Genomic DNA, 6,277 nt, shown 5'->3' with positions numbered 1-6,277 from the left:
TTTATAGAACACTTTTAAGTTTATAAAATATTTATACCACAATAATCCTATGAAACAAATAGTATAAATATTATGTACATTGTTCTAGGAAGTCTAGACCTATGAAAGAAAGAGGTTCCTATGAGGAAAACTCCTACCAATGTAGATTGGATACTATTCTATAAATAATAATTTTAGACAGTTGCCTGAGGGTACTAAGGTTCAGTGATTTGCCCAAGGCACACAACCAATATGTGTGAGTCAAGACTTGAATTCAGGACTTCATGACTCCAAGACCTGCTCTTTTCTCTGTGTCCTCTAATCCCAATTCTTGACATCCTTTGCTGTTCATTCATTCAGTTATGTGCGATTCTTATGACCCATGGACCACATAGCAGACTGGACCCTCCTACCATCCACTATCTCCCAAAGTCTGTCCAAGCTCATGCTCATTGCTTCTGTGGCATTATCCATCCTATCTCATCCTCTGCCTTTTTTCCTTTCCCAACATCATCTTAATGGTCTCAATTCACTGCTTCCCTTGTTTTTCTTTCAAAACACTTTTAGGTTGTCAAATAGATTAATCTTCAATTTGTCAGAAGATGAGAAGTTTAAAAAACTACAAGTTAGGACTCAAGTTTTATAAAGGTTCTAACCCAGGAAAATTAGGACAGTCAGGATCAACTGGTATTGTTTGTAAAGAAATGTGCATGCCACCTTATTTCCTTTAGGAGCATTTTATTGTATGTGTGATAAGTGTCTTCTGTCATGGAATAAACAATATGGAAATATGAATTGCATGAAGACACTGGTATAACAAGGACTATTGACCACCTTGGGGGAGTGATAGGGGAAGTGGAGGGGAAGGAAAAAATCTGAATCCTAAAATGTTAGAAAACAAATGTCAAAAATTATTTCTAAGTGTAACTTAAAAAATAAATTTAATTCATCAAATTTTTATTAATTTAATTTTTTAAAAAGAATTGTGCAAACATTAAAATGCTGTTTAAATATCAGTTGCTATTATATCATCTTTTTGTTAGTAAAAGAAGTCTGATTTCTCCTAATGTGCCTAAAGCAAAGTGATACAAGATAACCTGGGGACACTTTCCATTTGCTGATTATGTAGGTAGCTTCCCATTGCACCTTTGCTAAAACTCATCCCATAGTGGATTGTGGAATTCATATCCTTGAATGTTTTAAAGACTAGTACTCATTTCCTAATGAAGGGATGCCCTTCGATTGGGGAATGGCTGAACAAATTGTGGTATCTGATGGTGATGGAATACTATTGTGCTCAATGAAACAATGAACTGGAGGAATTCCATGGGAACTGGAACAGCCTCCAGGAACTGATGCAGAGTGAGAGGAGCAGAACCAGGAGAACATTGTACACAGAGACTGATACACTGTGTACAATCTATTGTAATAGACTTCTCTACTGGCAGCCATGCAATGATCCAGGACAATTCTGAGGGATTTATGAGAAAGAACATTATTCACATCCAGAGAAAGAACTATGGGAGTGCTTGACCACATGGTCGATGGGGATGTGATTGGGGATGGAGACTAAATGATCACCCTAGTGCAATTGTCAATAATATGGGAAATAGGTCTTGATCAATGACACATGTAAAACCCAGTAGAATTGTGTGTTGGTTATGGGAAGGGGGGTGGAAGAAGGGGAGGGAAAGAATATGAATCATGTAACCATGGAAAAATGTTCTTAATTAATCAATTTAAATTTTTTTAAAGTACTCATTTCCTCTTTTCCTCCCTTCAAGGCAGAACAAAGACCCTAGCACTAAAGTTCAAGACTTCTAAGGCTAGACTGAGCCATTTTGAAGGCATCCAGGCTCCCATTTAAAGGAAGAAGAACTATGCCATTGCCTTCTAGATAATAATAATAACTAGAATTTATATAGCACCTACTATGTGCCAAGTATTATACTGGGGAGTTTACAAATGTTCTCTCTAATCCTCAATAATCCTAAATAACCCTCACAATTATTATCCTTATTTTATAACTGAGGAAACTGAGGCAAGCAGTGGTTGAGTGGCTTGCCCAGTCACAGAGCTAGGATATGTTTGAGGCCAGATTTGAACTTGGTTCTCCTAGATACTAGACCCACCCCTCCATCCACTACTCCATCCAGCTGTCTTAATTCTCTAACCTAGCCCAACCTAGTGTGACAGCTAGAGTTCTGCCCAATATCCTGGAATCTTAAAAATTTTGCTGGGCAGCCAGCCAAGCTGAGGCAATTTCCTACCCTCCTGACATGTCCAAAAATATTGAGTTCCCAAATAATTACATGTAAGATAATGGTTATCACATCAAAATGAAATGGAAGGCCAGTATGCACTGGAAGGATCACACACATGCATCTTCGAAGTCAGGGAGGGCTTGTCTGTCACCTAAGGGAACCTCCAAGTTTTCCTCCTGGGAACAGACACTCCTCTTATATTATCAACTGCAAGATTGAAAATCATGACCTGGCTGAGCAAAGAGTGTGGATTGTAGGCCAGTAATGATCCCTGCCTTGGGAATCCAAATATTCTGCTAGATGGGAGAGATTCTGTTGATTTTGGAAACACTATGAATCATTTCCTGAAAGAGCAAAATAATGGAAGCTTCTTATTTCAGAATTCCAAGAAATGTTCTGTTGAAAGTCAGAAGGCACTTGGGGATTCTAAGCTTCCAAGCTCCAAAAAGGGCCTTTATCCCAACCGAGAGGCTGCTCAGACCCTGGGAAAATGATCTGCACAAACCAGCTCAATAAAACGAGTCTCATTCCTCTCTTGTGGGACACAGATGAGCTTCAAGAGTTCTCAGCATGGTTCCCCTGTCCGTTTTACTTTCCACCCTGCCCAGAAGGGAAATAGATATTTATACGTGGATGTGTATACATATATCTGTGCATGTAGTTCTCTATTCTTTTAGCACAGAGCCTGGAATATGTGTGTGTGTGTATACACACAAATACACACATACATCCATTTACACACACACACATGTATTCTCTGAGGGCCAGTGAGACATAAATATCCTGGGAACAAATCTTTCATTCTGATTTTTTCCACTGAAAACCTTATTTTTATCAGGGAATTTCCAGTGATGTCAGTAGTTCCACTGTCTTCCTCACCTATAACTCTAAAAAAAACTCTGAGGTAAGAAACTTGGGTTCCCACCACTAACGGACTCTGAGCAAAACACTGCGAAGAACAGAAAATGTTTAGCAGCTCTCTCTGTCTCTGTCTCTATTGCTCTTTCTCTGTCCCTCTCTATCTCTGTCTCTCTCTTTGTCTCTGGCTCTGTCTCTCTCTGGCTCTGGCTCTGTCCCTATCTCTTTCTTTCTCTCTCTGACTCTGGTTCTGTCTTTATCTCTCTGTCTCTATCTCTCCATTTCTGTCTCTGACCCTCTATCTCTGTCAGTCTAACAGTCTCTCTCTGACACTGACTCTCTCTGTCTCTGTCCAGTTGGCTATCTCTCTGTCTCTATCTCTCTATCTCTTTCTCTTTCTATCTCAGTCTCTCTTCCTCTCTCTCTTTCTTTCTTTCTTCTTTTTTTCTTTCTCTCTCTCTCTTTCTCTCTCTCTCTCTCTCTCTTCTTTCTTCCTTCCTTTCTCTCTTTCTCTCTTTCTCTCTGCTCTATCTCTTTCTGTCTCTTTGTCTCTGTATCTATATCTCTGTCCCTGTCTCTCTCTTTTCTCTGTCTCTGGTTCTGTCTTTGTCTCTGTCTCTATCTCTGTCTCTGGCTCTCTCTCTTTCTGTCTCCCTCTGACACTGGCTTTCTCTGTCTCTGCCTCTCTGTTTCTCTCTATCTCTATCTGTCTGTCTCTTTCTGTCTCTGTCTCTGTCTATCTCAGTCTCTGCCTCTTTCTTTCTTTGTCTCTGCCTCTGTCCCTGTCTCTCTCTCTCTCTCTCTCTCTCTCTGGTTCAGTCTTTGTCTCTGTCTCTGTCTCTGTCTCTCTATCTGTCTCTCTCTGACATTGATTCTCTCTGTCTCTGTCTATCTGTCTCCATCTCTCTCTCTGTGTCTCTCTCTCTGCGTCTCTCTGTCTCTCTCTTTCTCTCTCTCTCTGGTTCAGTCTTTGTCTCTGTCTCTGTCTCTCTATCTCTATCTGTCTCTCTCTGACATTGATTCTCTCTGTCTCTGTCTATCTGTCTCCATCTCTCTCTCTGTCTCTCTCTCTCTGTCTCTCTCTGTCTCTTTCTGTCTCTGTCTAGCTTTTTTTGTAACTCAACCATAACAATTCACCACAAGTTAAAACTTAAGGCCAGAAAGCATTAGTAGGCTGGAAACAATTTTCTCAAACCAGTAAAGGTGAGATCAGTGTGACCTTTCCTAGGTCTGAGGCTGAGTGTATTTTGTGGCTTTGAGGTTTAGTTCTTAATAAGAGGGTCCACCTTCTAACTAACATGGCAGGCGCAAGGGAAACCTGTGTCCAATGGTGGCCTCTCCTGTTTGCTGCCTCTGGGACCCCTTGAGCAGCCTCTGTTTTTATTTAACCAATCCATTCTTTAGGGCCATTGTCTAAGAACTGGCAGAAGGAGTTTCTCGTCACCTGTGAATTTCCTGTCCCAGAACTCATAGGTCCAGTCCTTAGCCTATCTTACAAAATGGAATTGGCTGGGAGTTAGGGCACCCTCCGGTGTCTCAGAAGATTGACACTTTTTCTGGGCTTCAGACAGAATGGATTTGGGCGTTTTTCTAGACCCCAGAACAACCTTTTCCCCAAAAGGCATGACCCTGACATTGTGGCAGCTGATAGAGAAATTTCCAATTTCTGCCATGCTTGCTTCACCGATATCCAAAGCAACCTTGGATGTAGAGAGCAACGCCACACAATTCTATTTCTACCCCTAGTATACACCTCCAGGTAACCCAGAGGATAAGCAAGTCAATATCGGCTCAGAAACTGACTAGCTATGTCACTGAGGCCATACAATATTTTATAATCTTCATTATTAACATCTTCACCACTTTTTCAAGTCTAGACAAGCAACAAAACAGTAAATCAAGCCTTGATTATTTATAGTATCTGATAATTTCTGTGATGTAAATGCTCCCTGAAAATGATAATCTGTTCAAGACAGGCAAACACAGCCCACCCCTAGACCCAGGGCAAATTACTTAATCTCTTAAAGCTTTCTGTTCCTCATCTATAAAATCAGGTTGTTGGACAAAATGGTCTTTGTGGATTCTTCAGTTCTAAAGCTATGTATGATCTTATGATTATCTTCTTATTAGGGAGAAAACAAAATAGCAAATCCAAGTGACTGATTGCATTGGGCAGAGTAACCACTCTCATAAAAAAATTTCTTTACATTCTTGGCAGTGGACAGCTAGGTCTATGTCTGTGTGCTTGGGTTCTCACTCCCTTTTTGTTAAATTACTAAGCAATAATACTTTCCATGCAAAGTCGGGATGCCAGTATCAACAAACACACCCTGTCTGCAGAAGGCTCCACATATCATAAAACTGAAATACTTAATTAGGCTTTGTGGCAGAAATCAAAAGCTTGGAAATTAATAATTGGTACATGCCACCCAAAGAATGCCTGATTATAATAACCATTTGTGTTGGGATAGACAGCTTTCATTTAAAAGATTTCCAAGTTTTATATCAAGAGACATTTTCAAATATTATCTTGAAAATATACTTCTGAGGGCAACTGGGTGGGCTCAGTGGATTGAGAGTCAGGCTTAGAAATGGGAGGTCCTGGGTTCAAAGTAGCTCAAACATTTCCTAGCTGTGTGACCCTGGGCAAGTCACTTAGTCCCCACTATCTAACCCTAACCATCCTTTTGCCTTGGAACCAGTACATGATATTTATTCTAAACTGAAGGTAAGGATTTTAGAAAGAACAAAAAAAGAAGAAAATATACTTTTCAAGGGGCAGCTAGGGTAATATAGTGTAGTTCACTAGGCCTAGAGTCAAGAGGACCTGGATTCAATGTGACTTACATACTTCCTAGCTGTGTGACCAGGCAAATTGCTTAATCCTGATTGCTTAGTCCTTGCTGCTCTTCTGTCTTAGGAAAGAGAAAGAAAGAAAGAAAGAAAGAAAAGAAGAAAGAAAGAAAGAAAGAAAGAAAGAAAGAAAGAAAGAAAGAAAGAAAAGAAAGAAAGAAAGAAAGAAAGAAAGAAAGAAAGAAAGGAAAGAAAGAAAGAAAGAAAGAAAGAAGAAGAAAGAAAGAAAAGAAAGAAAGAAAGAAAGAAAGAAAGAAAGAGAAGAAAGAAAGAAGGAAAGGAAGGAAGAAGGAAGGAAGGAAGGAAGGAAGGAAGAAGGAAGG

This window comes from Monodelphis domestica, chromosome 4 (assembly GCF_027887165.1).
Source record: "Monodelphis domestica isolate mMonDom1 chromosome 4, mMonDom1.pri, whole genome shotgun sequence".
NCBI classification, from domain to species: Eukaryota; Metazoa; Chordata; class Mammalia; order Didelphimorphia; family Didelphidae; genus Monodelphis; species Monodelphis domestica.
This window is presented reverse-complemented; position numbering follows the sequence as displayed.